Raw genomic sequence first — 21868 nt, 5'->3', positions numbered from 1 at the left:
TTGTTAGCTGAGAAATATAACCGTGTCAAGTCTATACTGTCCAAGATCCCTACCTGCCATTTGTATGGTCTGCCTCAGGCAATCCTCCCTTAGTTCCCTTCTTAAAGAGAATTTTATTAAAAAAATATATATTTTATTATAAAATATTATATATTATAATATATAATATATAATAACATATTTTTACTAAAAATGATACTGTAGTGAACATATTTTATGGAATACTTTTGCAAGTATATCTGGAGTGTACATTCTTTTTTGTTTGTTTGTCTTTGAGACAGAGTCTCATTCTGTCATCCAGGCTGGAATGCAGTGGCGTGATCTTGGCTTACTGCAATCTCTGCCTCCTGGGTTCAAGCGATTCTCCTGCCTCAGCCTCCTGAGTGGCTAGGATTATAGACATGCATCATCACACCCAGCCAATTTTTTGTATTTTTAGTATATACAAGGTTTTCATGTTGACCAGACTGGTCTCAATCTCCCAGCCTCAAGTAATCTGCCAGCCTTGGCCTCCCAGAGTGTTGGGATTACAGGCGTAAGCCACTGCACCTGGTATATACACATTCCTTTTAAATTTAGGAAGCTAGCCCTTTATCTACAATACGGGTTGTAAACAATATTGCCAGTTTACCAATTGTTTTTGATTTTGTTCATTATTATTTTTTATTACATAGAAATTTAAAAATCTTTGCAGCTAAATTTATTAATATTCATCATGCTTCTATGTTTTGTGTCATTCTTTAAAAAATCTTCTTCATTCTAAGATTATGAATAAATACACCCAGTTTTCTTTAGGCATTTTTATAGTTTCTTTTTCAGGGTTTAAATCTTTGATCTTTTTGAAATTTACTTTGGTATAAAGAGTGAGATGAGATTTGTCTTAATTTTTTTCCCCAAGTTGTTACTAGTTATACCAAATCGACTTATTGAATATGTTTTTCTTCACTAGCTTGAAATGTAGCTTTATATAAAATTTTATTTCATAGTTATGTATTTCTGAACTCTGTACAATTCAATTAGTGAAAACTTATGATGTCCCAAGCCAGTAGTTTAGGAGATTTCAGGGTTAAATCAGAGTTACTCTGGATCCAGATCTGTTAGCAGATATAAATTTCACAGTCACAAAATTCAGGTGAGCAAAGATGTAACTTTATTTCCCTACAACCCAACTTAGTTTAGCTCTTGAGCCCCTATGGCCATTTTGTGGTAGAACTCTTAATACAGCCAATTCAAGGTATCTCTGTGTCCCATGGGTGCTATAAGACCTGGGGGTTGGGGATGAGGTAACTTTTCTCTCATCTAGGATTTGGTAAAAAGGGTGAATCTGGTTGATAGACATCTCTGTCTTCTGGCATCTATAAGATATAACTCCATCTGTCTGATCCTTCTCATCGTGCACTGGCATCTGGTTATGTCCTGGCCATGGGTCTTCATGTGCTAGTTCCAGGCACCTGTGCCCTCCATCCCTATCCCAGGACCTCTCTTTGCTTTCCTGAACCCTTTTCAAGGGGGTCCTGGGAACTCCTGTCTGCTTTCCTATACCACTGGAGGTGCTGAGTCTCGGTGAAGCTGTGCTCAGGCCGATCTACCAGGACATCTCTCAGACTTTGCCAGTTTTCAGCTGTAGCCTAATGTTGAATATAGGCTTCTCCAAGAGGCTTTAGGTATCTCTGGGCTACATCCTGGGAAGGGAAGCAGAAGTTTACTATGCTCTCCGGTCCTCCCCAAAACTACCTTAGATTTCTTCTAGAGGCTTCACCCCAGCTCCATGGAGGCCCTTTTCTCAGGAATTCATATCAATTACTTGTTTTCTTGCTCTCTTTTCCCCATTATCTTCTTCCTCACAGCTGTGAGATTTGCCTCTGTTCTAGGTAGGCAGCAGTGGCTGTGCTGAGAGGAAAGAAATGGCTTTTACATTACCCTGTGATCTTTCCAACTCCAGTGTTTACAGTATAAACTTTTTGTTCAGACCTTTAGAAATTGAGCAGAGCTTTTGGAACCAAAACAATCGTTTGTCTCTAAACATTTTAGCTTTTAATATGATCATTTCTGTTACGAATTTTGAGAGCCTATTTTGGTAGTCATGGCCAATAATTTGATTCTTTCTTCTTGCTGCATCAAGAAGAGTAATGAGCACAAAGAAGCCCTGGCGGAAGGATGCCTTGGAGGAGCCCGTGTTATGTCAAATGATTGTCTGCAACACTGAGTGAGTCCTTGATCTGGCTCCTAGACCCCTGTCTCCATCCTTGTGATCACTCCCTTGGTTTTGGGATCCATTTCAACTAGATACTGGTCCTCTTAGTTCCTTTCCTCTGCCCTTGTTTAGTCTCTGCTTTTTTTTTCCGAATTATATTGTATGTGGTTTATTATTTGTTTAAAAATTGACAGATAACATTGTATTGTGGAATAGTTAAATCTAGCTAATTAACAAATGCATTACCTCATGTAGTAATTATTTTTGTGGTAAGAGCGCATAACATCTACTCTCTCTATATTTTTCAAGAATGCAATATATTGTCATTAACTATAGTTACCATGCTGTACAATAGACCTCTTGAAGCTTCTTCCTCCTATCTAACGGTAATTATGTATCCTTTGACTGACATCTCCCCACATTCCGCTTTCCCCAACCACCCAAGCTGGTAACTACTTTACTACTCTCTACTTCTATAAGAACAACTTTTAAAAATTCCATGTATGAGTGAGATCATGCAGTATTTGTCTTTCTGTGCCTGGCTTATTTCACTTAATATAACGTCCTCCCAGTTCATCCATGTTGTGGAAATGGCAGGATTTCATTCTCTTGTATGGATGAATAGTATTCCATTGTGTATATATACACCACATTTTCCTTATTCCTTCATTTGTCATGGGTACTTAGATTGGCTATTGTGAATAGTGCTGTGAAAAATGTGAGAATGCAGATAACTCTTTGACTTAACTGATTTTTTTTTTCATTTGGTTATGTAAACAGATGACCTGCTGATTACAATTCCTTTACATATGTACTCAGTAGTGGAATTGCTGGATCATATGATTGTTATATTTTTAATTTTTTTGAGGAACCTACATATTGTTTTCCACAATTGCTGTACTAATTTACATTTTCATCAACAGTGTATAAGGGTTCCCTTTCCTCCACATCCTCACCAGCACTTGCTATTTTTTTGTCTTTTTATTAATGGCCATTCTAACTAGGTGAGGTGATATCTCATTGTAGTTTTGATTTACACTTCCCTGGTGATTAGATTTATATTTGCCTGGTGATTAGTAATGCAGAGCATTTTTTAGCAGCACCCCATTGCTGCGCTGGTCTCTGGGGCACCTGCTTTGGGTGCAACCCAGCACTGCATCAGCCTGCCTTAGGGCTCCCCCTAGTGCTGCAACGGCTATAGCGGTAACCAGTGTGGGAACCTTGCCTATCAAGGAGCCCTGAATCTCTGGACAGGCTTACTACCGAAGGAAATACTTGAACAACGTCCCTTACTGCCTTTTGAAATGGGGTTCTGCCTAAGTTCCCTCACCACAAATCCCCCCAAAGATCACAGTCCTAGAATCTACCCTCTTTGGATGGGTCATCATTTTAATTGCAAAGCTGTCTACTTTCCAAACTTTTGCCTACTCTCTCTTCTGGGAGCCTCCTGATAGAGTTCTCTATATGTCTCCTGTTGCAGTTGCTGGATCTTTCCAGATCACCACACCACATCACCCAGCCACTCTGCCCAATGGGAGGGCAGACAGTGTTCCAGTGTGGGAGGAAGGGGTGTAAGATGCAGGTATTATGTGAGGAGGGCACCAAAGAGAGTTACTGTGAGAAAGTCCTCATGGTCAAAAGGTGGATTACCAAGAATAAAGCATCATAATGTCCACTTGAGCCCAGATTAGCTTAAAAGGTCTAGTCTTTGATTCTTTATGGATTATTATTTTGATGTATGTCTTAGTTTGTTTATGCTGCTATAACAAAACACCTCAGGCTGGGTAATTTATAAAGAACACAAGTATATTTCTCACAGTTCTGGAGGCTGGGAAGTCCAAGATCAAGACGCTGACAGGTTTGGTGTCTGGGGAAGATATTTCTGCTTCCAAGGTGGCACACTGAATCCTGCTTCCTCCAGAGGGAACAAACAACATGGCAGAACAACAGAAGAGAGAGAATCCACTCTCTCAAGCCCTCTTATAAGGGCCTTAATCCTATCCATGAGAGCTTTCCCCTTATGATTTAAACATCTTCAAAATGCCCCACCTCATGATACTATTACATTGGCAATTAAGTTTCAACATATGAATTTTAGAAGAAATGTTCAGACCATAGTGAAGTATTTCTGTAGTTAGTGGCTCATTTTTAGGACATTATCCTTTTCCTTCCCATTTAATCTCCTACTCTGAAATATTCTTCATGCCTAACTCTGAATATTTAGTCATTATAGGGATCTTAATATCAGGAGGTAACTACGGCTGTGGTTTTTTTGTGCCATGAGAAGCTTGATCTTTTTCTCTGGCCCTGTGTAAATGGCTGGGGATTTAAAAAGCCATTTTCTCTGACCAGTTGTTTATGCTCATTCTCCTATTTGCCATTCAGTAAGTAAATGGCCTTTAACACAGGCGTTTTGATTTTCAAACCATAATTAGGAAAGAACACACTTCATGTGGGGGCTGAAGATTACAGGGAAATTGCACCATCTTCTTCCTTAGTACAACAATATGTTGCTAAACCAGCAAGATCAACTAGTTGCAATTTCTCCAAACCAACATTATTTTCTTTTTAGAATCTTACCTAAAAGTGAGATTCACCAAGAAAGTTTTGTGTTTTTGAGCAAGTCTAGGTTTTAATTTTTTTTGATTCATCTGCTTCATTAATTGAAAACAAGACAAAACAAACATGGAGTAGAAGCTTTAAGCAAGTGTGTTGTAACATGCAAAGACTATGGAACCCACCTGAGTCCCACTTGGATCATTTCAAATGGCTCTGTATTTTTTCTGTTCCCAATTAAACTTCCTAGAATGTTCTCACAAGAAACTCACATTGATAAACTTTTTGAGTAATCCAGGAACTCTTAGAACCTGATAAAGTAAAGGAATTTGGCAGGAACGTTTCAGACATGAGGAAGATTTATCTGCAGGGTATGTTTGTCTATTAATTGGATAGTATCCCTGTCCTAACTATAAAGAAGTTGGTCTCCGACTTGGAGAAAGACTGAAGAGTGGCCATTACTCACTGATGATTTTGGTGGGAGGAAAGTAACAGTTTGTGGACAGTTAGTTTTGTCATCATAACAAACTGGATACCCTGAAAAACCTCTCAATACAAAACACCTAGAAATAATGAGTCAAATATAATACATAGTCTCTAAAATATTGAGCTCAAAGGAAACAGAAAAAACTCTCATACACCAGAAATGGTGAGGTGATGCTTACACTAGTCCCCAATCCTGTTTGAGGGTATTTGGGGATCTCGGCAATCAAGAGGTTTGGGTTTCTGACATGCTGGTACAATAGGCAAGGCCCTCGCCTGTGCAAGGTGGGGAGGTAGAATCGAGGCTCTGCATAAATGGCTAGGGCCCTCAAAAGGCTATAGCCATTTTAACCAGAAAAAAGATGCTCAGGCAAAGGGGAATGACAAGCAAAATTTTCTGCTTCCCCTGGCCTCTGGGTAGAAAAGAATTCAGATTCTGCCCATACATGGCTTTGAGGTTTAATTTATACAATCTGAGTTGTCAGAGACTCCAAGTCAAGATATTAACATGAAATTGTTCCAGTTTGATAGCACGTCCGCCATCTGGCAGAACAATGAAAAAAAAAATCCTTTCCTGGCAGCTATGCGAGCTCACCAAGGGCTCCCTGCCATGCCCTCTCCCAAGATTCTCCATAAAATTAGTTGGTTGCTTCTTGCCCTGAGGCAGCCGAGTGAAGGCTGGGGTTTGGTGATCCCATGTTGTCGATGGGGAAAAAGGGAGTGATGGGGTGCATGTGGGCTTCTTAAGCCATAGTTCAAGCATAGCGAGTGCTCCCTCTTCCTCTAATAAAAGGGCCAGATCCCTGGCCTCATCCTCTTCACAAAGAACTCCCTTGGGATCCCCGGGGGATCCAGGTTAGGGCAGAGCCCTAGGGCTCAGAGTGGGGAGTCAGTAACTAACCTGGGCCCTAGCACTGTAAAAGTGACAGTTTGATCTCCCCACTGCCTTTCTTCCCCTGCCACTAGGGACAAGGCTTCCGGAATGAGGGGACCACTGGGAAATTCTGCCTCTTGTTCAGATTAAGTTCTTCCTGCTGCAAGGCTCCAAGCCTCACTCTTCATCCCCAGATTTAGAATGGGGTGGAGGGCAGTTAATTTACCAAACGATTACATAATATAATTATATGTAATATATATTATCAAAATAGCTCTCATTACATAAATCTTATAGATAAACCTCACCAACGTGAGCTTACAAACCAAAATTATGAACACATGAAAAAATAAGCTACTAAGAGTAAGGAATTAAAACAAATAAGAAGCAAATGTGGCGGGGCTCAGTGGCTGATGCCTGTGATCCTAGCACTTTGGGAGGTGAGGTGGGTGGGTCACTTGAGGTCAGGAGTTCAAGACCAGCCTGGCCAATATGATGAAACCCCGTCTCTACTAAAAAAGGAAAAATTAGCCGGACATGGTGGTGCACGCCTATAGCCCCAGCTACTTGGGAGGCTGAGGCAAGAGAATCACTTGAACCTAGGAGATGGAAGTTGTAGTGAGTCAAGAACACACCATTGCATTCCAGCCTGCGTGACAGAGAGAGATTCCATCTCAAAAAAAAAAAAAAAAAAAAAAAAAAAAAAAAAAAAAAAAAAAAAAAAAAAAAAAGAAGAAGCAATGTGATTAGTGCTCCCCAAAAGTTCAGAAAATGAACATATTAAATGCAAGATATTTTAAGTAATTAAAACAGTAAAATATGGATTAAACAATAAGAGAAAAGAATAAGATACTATTAAAAGTACCCAGAATATTATAAAAAGGAATCAAGTAAAAATTCTAGAAATGGAAATACAACCATTGAAATGAAACCTCTGTGTATGGGACAAACAGCAGGGCACAGCTGGAGAAGGAATGAGTGAATTGGGTGACAAATCTAAGGAGATTCTGTAGAATGTAGTACAAAGAGATGAAAAGGTGAAAATATGAAAGACAGGATAAAACATATGGAAGGTAAGATGTGTAGAAGGTATTTCATTCAATTCCTAGGTATTTTACCGAAAAGAACTGGAAATATATCACAAAGGAATTTCTACAATAATGTTTATAGTCATCTTACTAGCAATAGCCAAATACCAGAAACAATTAGAATGTCTATCTGCTGGAGAATGGATAAATAAATTTTGGTGTATTCATACAATGGAATTGTACTCAGCAGTAACAAAGAATAAATTACTAAAATACATAACCATATGGATGAATCTCAAAAATGTTAATTTGAGAGAAAGAAGCCAAACACACAAAAAATACATACTATATAATCCCATTTATGTGAAGTCTTTTTATTTTTTTAATTTTGAAATGGAGTTTCGCTTTGGCCAGGCTGGTCTCAAATTCCTGACCTCAGGTGATCCACCTGCCTCAGCCTCTAAAGTGCTGGGATTACAGACATGAGCCACTGTGCCCAGCTTCATTTATGTGAACTTACAGAATAGGTCAGTCTAATCTATGTTGATTGCCTCTTGGGAGGGGCATGAGGAACTTTCTGGGATGAGCATAATATTCTATATTTTGTTTTGGGTATTGATATCTTTGGCTTATACAGTTTTCAAAACTCATAAACTGAACATATGTAATACAAAAATTATATTGTATGCAATACGAAAATTACATTGTATGTAAACTATACCTTCCACAAAAATTAAAAAGTAAAAAGTAAAGAATAGAAACTTGGCCGGCTCAGTGGCTCACACCTGTAATCCCAGCACTTTGGGAGGCCAAGGTGGGTGGATCGTTTGAGCCTAGGAGTTTGAGACTAGCCTGGGCAACATGGAGAAACCCCATCTCTACTAAAAATACAAAAATTAGTCATGTGGGCCAGGCACGGTGGCTCACGCCTGTAATCCCAGCACTTTGGGAGGCCGAGGTGGGTGGATCACGAGGTCAGGAGATGGGGACCATCCTGGCTAACACAGTGAAACCCCATCTCTACTAAAAATGCAAAAAATTAGCCGGGCTTGGTGGCAGGTGACTGTAGTCCCAGCTACTCGGGAGGCTGAGGCAGGAGAATGGCGTGAACCCGGGAGGCGGAGCCTGCAGTGAGCCAAGATCTCGCCACTGCACTCCAGCCTGGGTGACAGAGCGAGACTCTGTCTCAAGAAAAAAAAAAAGAAAAATTAGTCATGTATGGTGGCATGTGTGCCTGTATTTCCAGCCACTCAGTGGCTGAGGCAGGAGAATCACCCGAGCCTTGGGAGGTTGAGGTTGCAGGGAGTCGTGATCGTGCCACTGCACTCCAGCCTGGGTGACAGAGTGTGACCCTGCCTCAAAAAAAAAAAAAAAAAAAAAAAAAAAAAAAAAAGAAAAAAAAAAGAAAAAAAAAAAAAAGGAAGAGAAACCAACTAAGGGAGATATGCCTGGAAAATGTAAAGAGCTCCGTAAAAATTGATGTGAAAAAAGAAACAAAAGAAGAATGTGCTCTCTGCATATACACACAAGAATTTCAAAGGAAAGAAAATTTGTAGAGCCAATAAATACATGGAAAGGGGAAAGTAGCAGTAATCAGAGGAATACAGACTAAAACACCACCACTTTGGCACCTATCAGATATAAAAATTTAAGTCTGAACCAAGTCCAAAATGCTGACAACGATGTAAGCAATGGGCATTTTGATACACTGCAAGTGAGAGTTTAAATTGATGCAATCATTTTAGGGAATAATCTGGGAAATATTTGGTAAAGATAAATTATGATCTAGCAATTCTACTCTCGAGTATACCCTAAGTCAGCAGTTCTTAAACTCTTTGGTCCCAGGAGCCTTTTAAACTTTAAAACATTTTTAAGGATAACAAAGAGCTTTTGGCTATGTGAGTTGTTTCTATTGATATTTACCATATTAGAAAATAAAATTGAGAAATTAAAAATACATTCATTAAGTCATTTAAAAGGCAATAAGAAACTGATTACATATTAACATGAATGACATATTTTTATAAACTAATTATATTTTCCAAAACAAAAAATTTAGTGAGAATAGTGCCATTATGTTACATTTCTGTAATTATGCTTGGCTTAATACAAGGTAGCTGGATTCTGTTTCCACATTCAGTCTATTGTGGTATACTGTTTTGATTGAAGTCCATAAAGAAAATAAAGATACGCACAAATATAGATTTGGAAAAGGGAAGAGAATTTTAATGGCCTTTTCAGATAGTTGTGGCAATTCTTCTTTGATACTTTACCCAAAACTAACAAGTGGTAGTTTCTTAAAAGCTTATTTGAACCCATATCAATGAGTTTTTCATACTCTGTTAAATTAAAATGCATAGTTTGTATTATACTGTGAGTGGATTTTTTACCCATGCATAATTTTGTAACCTTTTGCATTGGTCATTTGGAAATTATTGGTTTACTGAATTACATAGATTTTCAAAATGTTGATGTAGTTACATTATACAGTGTCAAAAATCACGACCCATATCATCAGAGAAATCATGAAATATTGAGAAGCTGTAAAGTATGAAAATCCAGGGTTGGATTCAAGTTTTCAAAATTTCTAATTTTTTTTGAAAGCTCAAATTTTATCATCAACAACAATACAATCAGCTTTCTTTGGAGTAGCAGGCTCATATCATTCACTTTTGAGAAAATGTCTGCCAAACCCCAAGAGTTTAATAATCACAGTCTCAGTCATTCTCTTAAAAATACTGTTTAGCGTACTTGGAATCAACCCAAATGTCCATCAGTGACAGACTGGATTAAGAAAATGTGGCACATATACACCATGGAATATTATGCAGCCATAAGAAAGGATGAGTTTGCGTCCTTTGTAGGGACATGGATGCAGCTGGAAACCATCATTCTTAGCAAAGTATCACAAGAACAGAAAACCAAACACCGCATGTTCTCACTCATAGGTGGGAACTGAACAATGAGACCACTTGGACTCGGGAAGGGGAACATCACACATCGGGGCCTATCATGGGGAGGGGGGAGGGGGGAGGGATTGCATTGGGAGTTATACCTGATATAAATGACGAGTTGATGGGTGCTGACGAGTTGATGGGTGCAGCACACCAACATGGCACAAGTATACATATGTAACAAACCTGCAGGTTATGCACATGTACCCTAGAACTTAAAGTATAATAATAATAAAAAAAGATGTTTAGCAAAAAAAGTAGTAGTTCATCTTACAACTCAAACAATCACACAAATGCTTTTTCTTGAGATGACCATTGTACTTTGGCATGTAACAGAGTACTTTGTGCTTCTTACTCTAATATACAAAATATTAAATAGATGACTATGTAACAGTTGCAATTTAGTAAAATTAATATTCTTCAGTGATTTTTTAAAACCACCAGTGCATGGTGGTGAAGAATACAATAATTACTAGTATTGCTGGATGCTGCTGCCTTGATTCCTGCTAAGATGCCAGCAGTTTACCTAATATTCCTTTTGCACCATCAGTGCAAATGTTAACACAGTGAAAAAGATAAATGGTATCATTTTCTTCTTCTTATGAAAATGGTTTTGACCTCATGAATTGCTTGAAAGAGTCTTGGGCCCATCAGGGGTCTGTGGACCATACTTTGAGAATTTTTGGCCAAAGAACCTTTTGACTTTGCACACAAAGAACCAGTATTTCCATAGCAACATTTTTTTTTTTTTTTGCTATTGCAAAGATTAGAAAAAATCATCCCGTAGAAAGTGGATAAAAAAATTGAATATTTGAACCTGAATCCAAAAGCCTAAAAACAATGGAATGATACAAAGGAATTATATACAGCACTGAAAGTCAATTAGACATAGATGCAAACATGAGATGTGAAAACAGAGAACAATTCATGCTGCATGACACTACATGAAGTTGAAATATATGCAAAACATACTGTGTATTTTTAAGGCATAAAAATAGGTGGTGTTATAGAAATATATTGGAATAATAATTAACAAATTCAGGATGGTAGTTACCTGGGTGAGATAGGGAAGGAATTACATATGTGGAGGAGATACATAGAGGGCTTCAGATGCACATGTACTGCTTTATTTCATAAGCTGAGGGGTGGTTGTAAGAGGGCCTATAGTCCCAGCTACCCGGGAGGCTGAGGCAGGAGAATGGCGTGAACCCGGGAGGCGGAGCTTGCAGTGAGCTGAGATCCGGCCACTGCACTCCAGCCTGGGTGACAGAGCGACACTCCGTCTCAAAAAAAAATAAAAATAAAAAAAAAAAAAAAAAAAAAAAAAGAGGTTTATTGTATTATTTTCTACAACTCTTTCTATTCTGAAGAATTTCATAATAAAGAGCGACCTGTCTATAATCATATTCTTTCAAATACTTGCTTGTGAATTTGAACAGTCATATAGATAAACTATTAGTATTAAAACTTTGGCATGTAGACATAAATTCACTGAATAACTTCACAGTAATGATGTAATTCTCCTTAATAACACACACACGCGCGCACACACACACACACACACACACACACACAAATTCAAAATGTTCCTGACTCCATTGTGACACACCACATGCTGTCTGTTTGGGTCACATGGTTCTGAGCACCCACCCCAATTACTTTTATTTTTTTCTATATACTAGCATTGTGCTAGTGATTTTCACTGAGGAATGTTATTTTGGAACATTGTATCAATCAGTTTGTTAATAACAATCAGTCTGTTAACCCATTTTTTTTTTTTTTAATTCCTTGAGATGAGTTTAATCTTCTGTAGTGCCCTTTGGCCCATTCCCTGGCTCTCCTTACTCCTTCAAACTAGGCGGAAGGCATCCATTGCCTCAGAAAAAGGATGTTGAAAAGAAATTAGAAATAACAGTAAACTGTAAGTTTCAAAAATCTATTCTGAACTACTTTGAGAAAAGTAGGATTAAGTCTCAAAGGTCAGGATTAAAAGTTTTTAATTTTTATTTTTAGAGAGGGGGTTCTGTTCTGTCACCCAGGCTAGGGTGCAGTGGTACAGTCATTGCTTACTGCAGCCTCAAACTCCTGGGCTCAAGTGATCCTCCTGCCTCAGCCTCCTGAGTAGCTGGAACTATAGGCGAGTGCCATTGTATCTGGCTAATAGAAGTCAAAATTTCGAGGTTAAAAATTCATAACTCTGGATGGGCATGGTGGCTTACATTTGTAATCCCAGCACTTTGGGAGGCCAAGGTGGGAGGGTTGCTTGAGGCCAGAAGTTTGAGGCTGTAGTTAGTTATAATTGTGCCACCTCACTCCAGCCTGGGCAACAGAGCAACATTGCCTCTAAAAAAAAAAAGATAAAAAATAGAAAATTCATAACTCTGAAGAACTAGAACATGAATCTTGTGACATAAATAATACATTTGGAAGAATGCTTGTTGAGGAGAGAAACTAGAGAAAACAGAATAAATGGAGAATATTCTGAGTTTGGGTTTATCCTGAATCAATGAACATTGCTTTTTTTGCTCCCAAGTGAAATGGGATCCAGCACTCAAGCAACAAATTAATTCAAACATCAGGAAATAAAGAAAATTACATTATTTGTATGTTCGAGTTTGTAACTAGGGTTTGCACTGTTACATATCCTTCTGAAACATGCTGTTGCTCTTATGGAGAGATATTGAAGCTATTGTTACTATATTACCGTGTTCTCTTTGTAAGGCCCTATAGGAAAAAAATTCTTGGGTCTCAGTGTTGGGAGAGCTTTTCTTCCTCTGGGCAACTGGTTTATTTTTAGCCTGGGGAAACTGACTCATGAATCTGATTGAATACCTCTCTTCACTGGCTGCATGAAAGCGTGGCATCAACTCTGAATGCTATCTTTTGCTGGGGATGAGTTTCATCTACTTACCTTATCCCAGTGACTATTCTTCTTCCCACTTTGTTTTCCTTTTGCCTTTATATCTTTACTTACTCTCAATCTGGTTGAACTTCCTGGGAAGCATACTCTGAGGCAGTGTTTAAAGCGTAGGAAGCTTATTAAGTAGCACCTCTGAGACCAACACCTGCAGAAGGGAGTGGAGAGGAATCAGTAAGGGGCAGATGGAGAAACTGAGCTTCAATGTGGCCCCAACAATAGTCTCAACTGACCATGTGGAGAGCTCTGCAGGTAGAATGGTCCCTCAGGGTTCTCTCAACTTGGGCCTGAATGGCCAGGTCTTTACACTCTATCATCAACCGTTCACTAGATGTCAGCTGCCCCAGGCATGACCTTGGCCAGGAGGCAGTCCTTGAGGGGAATGACAGCTGAAGGCTGTCTGCCAACAGCAGTCCCAGGAGCTGGGGCACGAGATCCTTCTCTGAGGGATGTTGGTGATGCATCAGTGCCCACCATACTTACTTTTAAAAATCTAGTATATATTTCTAAAAGGATTTGGAACAAAAACACTGATAAAGTAAGTAATTAAAGTTAAGTGACTCTTGCTCTCATCCTTGCCCATTTATGTTGTCTCATGTTAAGTGTGATCCTGAGTCTTGGCATACATCATTTCTCTTTTTGACTGTGAGAGTGTGAAAGGCGAGGTCTAAAATATAAGAAAATCATGTTCCTCCTTCAACATCCAGCATATTATCAACTCTTCAATGGAGGTTTAGTTGACTCCCCAGGCAGAGCCAGCAGCCCCCTCCTCTGTCTCCATCATGCGCCAACATCACAGTGTTGTGATCTCTACACATCTGCTTCTTTTATGGACAAGACTTCCCTCAAACCTGACTCCCTTTGAATGCTCCCTTTATCATGAATGGCACCACGGTTAATCCATGGGTGCCGGGATTCTGGAGACAGTTCCCATCAATCACTAAGTCCTGCAATTTGCATTTCTAAAATCAATCTCTAACCCTCTATTTCTCTCCATTTCCAGTGCTGCTACTTTCTTTCAAGCTTTTGTTATACCTCTCGCCTGGACTATTGTGATAGCCTTCTATTTTTCTCTCAGTTTCTATTATTGCTTTCTCAGCAAACCATTTTCTACACAGCAGCTAGGACCATCTTATGGAATTGCAGCTCTAATCATACCATCCCTGTTTTAAACCCAACAATAGCTCTCCCACAAGCCTGCATGACTTCCCCGTCTCTCAGCCTCACCACCCTCATCCACCACACTAGCCTGTTTTGGTTCTTCTAATGTGCTGTATGTCTTTTCTCTCCAAGGTCTTCTCACATTCAGTTCTTACTGGTCTGCTTTTCTTCTACCTCTCCCTTCAACTAGTAACTTCCTGTTCATCTTTCAGATCTCAGGCATATGTCTCTTTGTCCAGGAAGCTGTCCCTAACTTCCTGACCAGATCTAGACCTCTCCTTCCACAATCTCATATCAGTTGTGCTTCTTTGCAGTATAGGTCTCATGGCAATTTCATAATTAAGGTAATACTTTAATATTTTTCTCTTCTACTAGGATACGTACCCCGCAAAGTTTGAGACATCTTGGTCACCTCAGCATTTCTAATGCCCAGCACAGGTCTTGCACGTAGGAGATGCTTTATTTATGGATTTACTTATTAAATAAAATACACTTACTGTGTTAGTCCATTTGGGCTGCAATAACAAACTGTCTTAGACTGGGTAACTTATAAACAACAGAAATATATATCTCACAGTTCTGGAGGTTGAGAAGTCCAACATCAGGGTGCTGGTACATTTGCTGTCCGGTGAGGGCTTGTTCCTCAGAGCTGGTGCCTTCTAGCTGTGTCTTCACATTGGAAAGGGCAAACAAGCTCCTCTTGGCCTCTTTTATAACGTCACTAATCCCATTCATGAGGGCAGAGCCCTCATTATCTAATCACCTCCTAGAGGCCCCACTTCTTAATACCACCAGGTTGGTATTAACATATACTACTACCTAATGGTTTTAACATATGCATTTGGGAAGTGGGGGCACAAACATTCAGATTGTAACATTTACTTACTGAGTTTGTTAAACACATGGACAATTTATTTATCATTTTTGAGTCCCCATGCCCTAGTATATGTTGGATACTCAATAAATGGTCTCTCCTTTCCTTCCTTCCTCCATCCCTCCCTCCCTTCCTTCTTTCCTTCCTTCCTCTTTCTCTCCTTCCTTCCTCTTTCTCTCTTTCCTTCCTTAATTCTCTTTCTTTCTTTCTTTCTTTCTTTCTTTCTTTCTTTCTTTCTTTCTCTCTCTCTCTCTCTCTCTTTCTTTCTCTCTCTCTCTCCTTCTTTCCTTCTTTCTCTTGCTATGTTGCCTAGGCTGGAGTGCAGTGGTTATTCACAGGCACAATCATATTACACTATATCCTTGAACTCCTGGGCTGAAGTGATCTTCCTACCTCAGCCTCCTGAGTAGCTAGGACTACAGGCATGTGCCACCATGCCTGGCTAATAAGTATTTGTTGAATGAATGTTTGAATCAAACTATGTAAAAGGTTGTCTTGGGGAAGAGGGAGCAGACATTATGTCTGGCTGCAGGAGAGAGAACCTGGACTGCAGGTTAGAAATGATAGAAAGGCAGAATTTTTCAGAAAATAATTATATGGTATGAATAACCTAATGGGAATTATATTTGAACATTTCTATTTTTTGGAGTTCTGAATGATCAGATGATTATGAATAATTTTTATAATTTTAGTAGTTTTTGGTATTTTTTGCAATAGATGTTTTCATAAACAGAAAAAAATTATTTTAAAAAGATGAGAACTGATGATAAAGTAATGAGTTCTCTGTCCCTAGAAGGGTTTGAGCAGCTGGGAATGCCACCTGCCAATGATGACAAACAAGGGACTTCTCCATGGGGCAAGGAGGTTGGGCCTGGCAAGTGCTAAGATTCTTCCAACTCCAATAGCCTGTGATACTGTTAACTGAATGATAAATGCCAAATCTCCTTGCTTACAAGGACTTGGCCTAGTTTATTTAGCTGCCACACATTCTGCTAGTGGCTTCGTTACATTGGAACCTTACTGTGACACTGTTGGCTGCCGTGGAATTTGATTTGTATTTACCTGAGGATGGTACAACCTCAGGATTTCAGGAGATGACAGTATTATAGTGATACCAAAAACATGAATATGTAGATGAGAGTTGTTTATGTGGAAAATTATACCGTATCCCTCCATGAAGAGTTTGGGAGAGTCCTAATGAAAATGTTCTCAAATCAACACATACTGTTAGTATTATGGTTCATTTTCCAAAACAGACATTTCCAAACTGTGGTTTTGGCTAAATTTTAAAAATGGACCTTCTTCTGATTTTTGTGTTTATGAGCTAGTCTGGCAAACAGAATCATTGTTTCTCTCTCTTAAGAGAAATGACATTTAGACTATTTCCTCATATAGCAATAGCTCTGAATTAAGAGGGAACAGAACACTCCCAAAGGAAATCTGGTGCATAGAAGTGGATCTCCATTAAGAATAATGGAACACGCATAAAAGTTTCTTCTGATTACATGAAATGCTGGCAGAGAGAGAGAGAGAGAGAGCAGATATAAATAGAATATAAGATAATGAAGTAATAGGATTGATTCTTACAAAGCACATGTGAAAACAATAGTTCTGTTGTCACAATACTTGTGTAATAGTAAATGTGTATATATATGTGTGTGTGTTGTGGATATTCTACTAATGTTAGTGAAATGGTGGTTAAAAAATAAAACAAGGCAAAAAATAATTATAGAATAATTCACAAAAGGAAAAAGTAGAATTTACTATTATTAGCACCCACTCCCCCATAATTTCCAGTTTGGTCTCATGGAGCGCTGTTATTCCTAGGCACGAATGAGTCTACCATGTATTTGAGTACTTCACGTTTTTACATTATTTTAAAATTTTATAACTTTTCTAGATTCTCAGTACCAAAATAAATTCTAATCCTTTTATTGCTTGAAAGACAGAGAAAATGCATTTTTAAATTTGATATAAGATTTTCAAAGATTTGTCCATAAAGTCACAAATAAGCTATGTAAACACAACGCATCTGATTATCATTTTATAGAAAGTTCCAAGATTTCCAGCCCCCATGCTCTCAGAAAGATTTTCTTTGAAGTAGACAAATTCAATAGTACTGGGGTGCAGGGGCAAGGGACTTGAGAAGAATGTTCTTATGGAATGTGCTCTGAAAAGGCTGGGGTTCTCATGGCGGGACCCAGGAGCTAAGGTTATCGTCAGAGCTGGTTGCCTCTTGTGCTGAGCACATGGCTATGGGGCCTTGCATAACCAGGAAATAGAAGGACATCTATGAGGAGGTGAACCTGTTTCATCAAAACACATTTAACAGAAACCCCCTGCACTTCACTTAGGCAAGTACCTGTAAAAATCAAGCCATAAGGGTTGTCTTACTCTTCTGAAGTTCATGCAGCCCCCTGCCCACTCCACTCACTCTGTTCTGTGCCTCCCTCTGCTCTTCCCTGCTTCTCCAACTTCCAACTTGACTCTAGGCCTTGCCTTTCTATTCCTGTCTTTGGTAAGGTTGACTTTGAAGATCTCTTCTGGAAATGCTCCTCCTGCTTGATCTGGAATTCCGCCTCAGGCACCATTCTAATTTCACCTCTAGTGTCCCGAGTCTGTGATAGTAGGTAAAAGACATATATTTTTATGGTTTTGGGTTTTATATTTACTTCTTTAATCCATCTTGGGTTAATTGTTGTATATGGTGTAAGGAAGGGGTCTAGTTTCAATTTTCTGCATGTGGCCAGCCAGTTATCCCAGCACCATTTATTGAATAGGGAATCCTTTGTCCATTGCTTGTTTTTGTCAGGTTAGTTGAAGATCAGATAGTTGTAGGTGTGTAGTCTTATTTCTGGGTTCTCTATTCTGCTCTGTTGGTCTATGTGTCTGTTTTTGTACAACTACCATGCTGTTTTTGTTACTGCATCCCTGTGGTATAGTTTGAAGTCAGGTAGCGTGATGCTGCCAGCTTTGTTCTTTTTGCTTAGGATTGCCTTGGCTATTTAACATCTTTTTTGGTTACATATGAATTTCAAAATAGTTTTCTTTAGTTTCAAGAAGAATGTCAGTAGTAGTTTAATAGGAATAGCATTGAATCTATAAATTTCTTTGGGCAGTATGGCCATTTTTATGATATTGATTCTTTGTATCCATGAGCATGGAATGTTTTTCCATTTGTTTGTGTCATTTCTGATTTCTTTGAACACTGGTTTGTAGTTCTCCTTATAGAGATCTTTCACCTCCCTAGCTAGCTGTATTCCTAGGTATTTTATTCTTTTTGCGGCATTTGTGAATGGGATTTTGTTCCTGATTTGGTTCTTGGCTTGACTGTTGAATGCTGGTAATTTTTGCACATTGATTTTGTATCCTGATACTTTGCTGAAGCTGTTTATCAGCTTAAGAATCTTTTGGGCTGAGACTGTGGGCTTTTCTAGGCACTATCATTTAGGACATAGGCACAGGTAAAGATTTCATGATGAAGATGCCAAAAGCAATTGCAACAAAAGCAAAAATTGACAAATGGGATCGAATTATACTAAAGAGCTTCTGCACGGAAGAAGAAACTATCAACAGAGTAAACAGACAACCTACTGAATAGGAGAAAAATTTTGCAAACTGTGTACCCAACAAAGGTCTAATATCCAGCATCTATAAGGAACTTAATCAAATTTACAAGCAAAAAACAAACAGCCTCATAAAAAAGTGGGTAAAGGACATAAACAGACACTTCTGAAAAGAAGACATACATGTGGCCAACACTCATGAAAAAAAGCTCATCATTGATCATTAGAGAAATGCAAAACAAAACCACAATGAGATACCATCTCACACCAGTCAGAGTGGCTATTATTAAAAAGTCAAAAAACAACAGATGCTGGTGAGGTTGTGGAGAAAAAGGCATGCTTTTACACTGTTGGTGGGAATGTAAATTAGTTCAACCATTGTGGGAGACAGTGCAATGATTCCTCAAAGACCTAGAGGTAGAATATACCATTTGACCTAGCAATCCCATTACTGGGTATATACTCAAAGGAATATAAATCATTCTATTATAAAGATACATGCACACGTATGTTCGTTGCAGAACTATTTACAACAGCAAAGTCATGGAATCAATCTAAATGCCCATCAATGATAGACTGGATAAAGAAAATGTGGTTCATGGAATACCATGCAGCCACAAAAAGGAACAAGATCATGTACTTTGCAGGAACAGAAAACCAAATACTGCATGTTCTCTTTTATAAGTAGGAGCTAAATGATAAGAATACATAGACACATAGAGAGGAGCAACACACAGTGGGGCCTTTTGGGGAGTTGAGGGTGGAAGGAGGGAGAGGATTAGGAAAAATAGCCAGTGGGTACTAGGCTTAATACCTGGATGATGAAATAATCTGTACCACAAATCCCCCATGACACAAGTTCACCTATGTAATGAACCTATACTTGTACCCCTGAACTTAAAATAAAAGTGAAAAAATAAAAAGACACACCACGTGCAACTCTGCCTCCATCTCTGCCATCTTGGCCCATTCTTTACCCAGCTTCCCTTTCAGGAAAGGGGACTTGGACAAAGGGGAGCACTGGCAGGGGGATATAGAGACACCAGAAACATGGCTTGTTTGTGGACATCAGCCATCCTTAGTCCTGTCAAAAGAGAGGGTAAGCAACTACAGGCAGAGCTGACCTCATACCTTTGAGGATGGGTGCATTGGGAGCATTTTAACCATTATGTTTTAAAATTTCTTACATTTGCAATATGCTCTACTGTTCACAAAAATATTAACACACAGTTTTGATTAATGTGAAACAAACCTGTATGGAACTCTTAATACTTCCTTATACTAACTGCTTTACATTTTCTTCCCCCACACTTAAATATCTCTGAGATTAGTACATATTTTACAATCGTTATGCACTGGGAATGGCTGTATGGGGTTTCTGTCATTGCCTATCGATGTGCAAATGCTATCTTAGCTCTTTGTGTTGTCGCATCCATTCAGATATGTGGATGGTTGACAGCATATGGACTAATTGCTGTTTACTATGTCTTAAACAGGTTACAATTTGGTTTGACTTTGAAACAAATAGTTATCATGTACACAGAAAAGCACAGAAGCAGAGGAGTGGGATGAAATGTGGTATTAGTGAACAAAAGAGCCAACATTGAAGTGACCACAGTTCCATATGGTCTTGCAAAGCAACCGCTGAATGTTTTGCTTAAAAAGGAAGACATCAACATGTAATTATCATCAAGACATGGCATCATAGCTACTTAATGGTACATAGGAACTGGAGTGTCTTTTTCAAGCACCTATTATGTTAAAGGTTCTCTGCTGGTTAAGGTTATAGGTTTTATGCTTTTGCAAGACATGGGTGCCTCACATCAGTTCCACTCTGTGGATAGTATTATCTCCAATCCAGGGATGAAAGATGAATAACTGGCTCAGGTTGGTAATCCAGTTTTGAAAGAGAGAGGGCTTGACTCTTCACATGCCTAGAGCCTGTGCCCCTTTCCCAACCTTGGTAGACGTCTTCTGAATTTTCCAACCTCTTTGTCTTTCAGGAGCATCTTTGGGAAGGATTTGTTCCAAGGGATCTATACTCTGGTGCTATTCTGAAACAAGATGACAGTTTGGTTTTTTTTTCTTGGTTTCTCTTCTAAAAATTTAGGTTTCGGGAACTGGAAATCCTTATTAGGGCATTTAAACCATGGTCTTTATTTGTCTGCAATGCACTTTGAATTCAGCTCACATATTCTCTCACCTTATCTCACAATTGTTTCCTAAAGCGGGTAATGCTTCCTTAAACATGTAATCTTTATTTATGTCTGAGAATAAGTCATCACCACAGACAGGTTTGTGGGTGCCTATGGAAAGTAGGTGAGTTGAAGATGACCCAGTAAATGCCCCTTGACATCACCAGCTAAGGATTTTCTAGAAAGCTCAGTGTTAGAAAAGTATTGAATATTTGTTTTTACCAAACTCCAGGTTCTCGAGAAATAGCTCAATGAGCTTCTCATACATAAACATTTATATTTCCAATGTTATCTGGGAGGGAAAAAGAATAAAAATTAAAATGAAAACCACTTCAATTTCTATCCATGATTATAATTTTATTCGTACCAACATATTTAAAGGTTTAAGCATGTTTAGGAAAGTGGTTTCTTCTTAGATCAGGATCAGAAATGGCAGCCCTCTTGGGAAAGACCGGTCTGTGGTAAACTCACCAGCAACCAGGGTGGAAGTGCCAGAAATATTCGCGGGAAACTGATGATTCTGAAATTCCTAGTGTGATTCTGAACCCAGGAGAATTTACTTACGTTTGGAATTACTGCATCATGGAATGAAATCAGGAAGTTCATTATTTATAGTTCACACATTCACTTTTTTTAAAGCTCTGGCTCAAAGGCACTGAGAGTTATGTTCTAGATTAGAGGCATCCAGTTAATTAAATCACAAGGACTTTGAAGCAAGTAGTAAAAATAATTCTTTCCCCACAAATTGAGCTGAGGGGGCCATTCTCTTCTTTTTTAGGCCAAGCATTCAACATAGCCACTGTTTTACCACAAGCTCTCTGCTATGAAAGGTTTAAGCACACTGTTGGCATTCAAATTGTTAATAGCTAATGCAACGTCACCTAATACTGTGTTAGTGTTTGTCTGTTACCAATTGTTCCTAATTGACTAAAACAGCTAGAGTTATTCACTGACTCTTAAGCATGGGGTGGTAGGTTTTAAAAGAATATTTAGAGAATCATTTACAACTATACTCCTTCTCATCCTTTTCCTGCCCAACTTCATAGGAGTTGTCCATCTAATCCAA

The 21868-nt window shown here is 38.8% G+C and overlaps 1 long non-coding RNA gene across 2 annotated transcripts in view; it reads left to right on the top strand.

Annotated features, from left to right (window-relative positions):
* The window catches only part of LOC111550115, a 105262-nt gene that overhangs the window by 63464 nt on the left and 19930 nt on the right, over positions 1-21868 (top strand). Inside the window, exon 3 of one of the 2 annotated variants that reach the window (XR_002733926.1) lies at positions 2123-2206. The exons of the other annotated variant lie outside the window; for it this stretch is intronic. This is a non-coding gene — a long non-coding RNA (uncharacterized LOC111550115). The remainder of the gene's footprint in view (positions 1-2122; positions 2207-21868) is intronic. 2 annotated transcript variants of the gene reach the window in all.

Source organism: Piliocolobus tephrosceles, chromosome 2 (assembly GCF_002776525.5).
Source record: "Piliocolobus tephrosceles isolate RC106 chromosome 2, ASM277652v3, whole genome shotgun sequence".
Taxonomy (NCBI): domain Eukaryota; kingdom Metazoa; phylum Chordata; class Mammalia; order Primates; family Cercopithecidae; genus Piliocolobus; species Piliocolobus tephrosceles.
The sequence above is the reverse complement of the archived record's forward strand: the minus strand, read 5'-3'. Positions and strand labels throughout refer to the sequence as shown.